The following is a 2893-nucleotide window of genomic DNA, read 5'->3' as shown; positions in this document are numbered from 1 at the left end:
AAGATAAATAAATAACATCTGTTTTGCTTGTTTTTGTTTTGAGACAGACTCACACTAATGTAGCCTTGACTGGCCAAGAACTTGCTATGTAGACCAGGCTGGCCTTGAACTCACTAATACAAGCCTGCCTCTGCCTCCCAAATGCTGGGATTAAAAGCTACCACTTAATAAAGTAAGCTTAATAAAGTAAAATTTTAAAAATAAGTTGGAAATATGATTGAGGAAGACACCTGAACATCAACCTCTGGCCTCCACACAAGTAAGTGCACCCACGTGCACGAATATAACATATACACAGAGTGAATGGTAAATCAAACTGTGATACAGCTATGGCTTGGTATGCTACTCAGCTATTAAAAAAAAAAAAAAGAGCTACCAATAGAACAGAAATGAGTATCCAGAGACTAATGGTTAAAAAAGTGTCTCCCTCCAGGCAGTAGTGATACACACCTTTAATCCCAGAATTTGGGATTTAGAAGCAGGTGGGATTTCTCTGAGCTCGAAGCCAGCCTGGTCTACAGAGCGAGCTCCAGGACAACCAAGGCTACACTGAGAAATCCTGTCTTGACCCCCCCCCAAACAAAACAAAACAGTCCCTCTCTCTCCTGGTGTAGTGGCACATATAACTCCAGCACTCAAGAGGCAGAGGCAGGTGGATTTCTGTGAGTTCCAGGACAGCCAGAGCTGTCTCAAAAAGACAAAACAACAACAAAAATCCAATCCTTTACAAAACACTTAAGAGTTCATGAGGCCATAACATTCTTGGAATAACAAGCTGATAATAATGGAGAGTAGATCAATGGTTGTCCAAAACTAGAACAATAAGGAGGGAGGGTGGTGCTGTAGTTATTAAAGAAAAGCATAAATGATCCTTATTAATGGGATTATTCTGTGTCCTGGCTGAGGCAGAAGTCACACAACTCTGTAATACGGTAAAAATGTTTAGAATTAAACACACACACACACACACACACACACACACAGAATTAAAATTAGTGAAATCTGAAGAAAATGGGTACATTGCATCAATGTTTCTTCATTTTGATATTATACTATTGCTTTGCATGCTATTGAATGTTCACAAGTTTTAGCCTCCCCACCTTCTGCTCTTTTTTCTTTCTTTTTTTTTTTTGAAAAACAGTTTCCCAAACTGGCTATGACTATGTACCCAGACTGGCCTTAAGCTCACAGCTTTCCTGCTGACTAATCTTTCTACATGCTGGGATTACAATTCTAGCATCAAATTGACACACAAGCAGGGAACTTTAAGGCATAACTTTTCAGCCCTTGTCTCAAAGTCTTATGTTAATATCCTAAGATAAAATACTGTTGAACTCTAAAAAGCCCCCAAAGTCTTCAAACATTTCAATACTTTAAAAATCCAAATTTTCTTTAGGAGTCCAATGTCTTCTTAAATGTAGGCTCCTATAAAATTAAAAACCAAACAAGTTACATAAACACTTTTATTCCAAAAGGGAAGAACCAAGAAATAAAAATAATCACGCCAAAGCAAAAGCATAATCTACCCAGGGTAAAAGCAAATCCTGTAGCTCAAAGTCCTACATCTGGGCTCAAACAGGCTTTGAGTGATACCACTTCTCCAGCTCTGCTAACCCAAAGTAGATATGGATATTTTCTTAGGCTGTCTCCACCTTACACCTGAAGCTCTTCTTGGCAGATCTCCTATGGTTCTGGCACCTTCAATATCCTGGAGTATCAAAGTCACCTGACCAGTGGCCTCCCAGGGCCTCTCTTCAGGAACTCTGACCCTGACATAGGGTGACAAACCTCAGCTGTTCTCCATGAACCCTTCAATTTTGCATCTTCTAGTACCATATGGACTATGTTTAGATGGACAAGTTTAGCTTGGGATGTAGCCTGGCCCCTTGGTCCAAAGCTCTGTCAGCTTCTGTCTTCTGACTCTGAGAAAACATTTTCCTATTGTCCCAAGGCATTCCCACTTAAAGGATGCTGCTCTCTCTAACAAACACAGCTGCTTATTCAGCCACCAGTGTGATCAGCAAATACGGATTATTTTTAACAGGGTTTCTCTGTGCAGCCTTGGCTGTCCTGGACTTGCTTTGCAGACCAGGCTGACCACAAACTCACAGAGATCAGCCTGCCTCTGCCTTCCCAAGTCCTGGATTAAACACATATGCCACCACCTCCCAGCTGCAAACATGGATTTTTAGATAAAATATCACACAAATGGGTGGCAGCCTGATCCCTGATAAAATCCTTGCTCTCTTTTGAAACATTTGGTCGTTCATTATCTGTTTTACTCTGTCTTCCAAGTCCCTGCTAGAATGGTCATTAAGCTCTGCCTCCAGCATTCAACAGCTTTTCCATCCCAGAATTCCAAATGTATCCATGTTCTTTTCATTAAAAAACAACAAAAAACAAAAAAAAAAAACAAAAAACAAACAAACAAACAAACAAAAAAAAACAGGCTAAGGTAACAAAAACAAACTCACATGGTCAGGTCCATCACAGCAAGGCTTCAGTTCTTCTGAACCAGTTAATGTCCTAGTTTCATAACTGTTGCCATGATAAAATACTCTGACAGAAAGCAGCCCAAGGAAAAAAAGGGGGCTTTATCTGGCTTACAATCCCAGACTACGTTCCATTAATTCAGAGAACTCAAGTCAGGAACATAAAGCCTCAGGTCCATAGTCAAGAACAGAGAGAAAATAAACATGGATCTTTACTTGCTTGCTGCTTACCCTTGCTCATCTGGCTTTCTTCACTGTTAGACAGTTTTGGATCCAGCCTGTGAAGTGCTCATGTCTATAGTGGCCTGAATCTTGAACCGAAAAAGAGGTAGGTAGGTAGGTAGATAGATAGATAGATAGATAGATAGATAGATAGATAGATAGATAGATAGATAGATAGA

This window comes from Psammomys obesus, unplaced genomic scaffold (genome assembly GCF_907164565.1).
Source record: "Psammomys obesus unplaced genomic scaffold, mPsaObe1.curated_primary_1811, whole genome shotgun sequence".
NCBI lineage: Eukaryota > Metazoa > Chordata > Mammalia > Rodentia > Muridae > Psammomys > Psammomys obesus.
The sequence above is the reverse complement of the archived record's forward strand: the minus strand, read 5'-3'. Positions refer to the sequence as shown.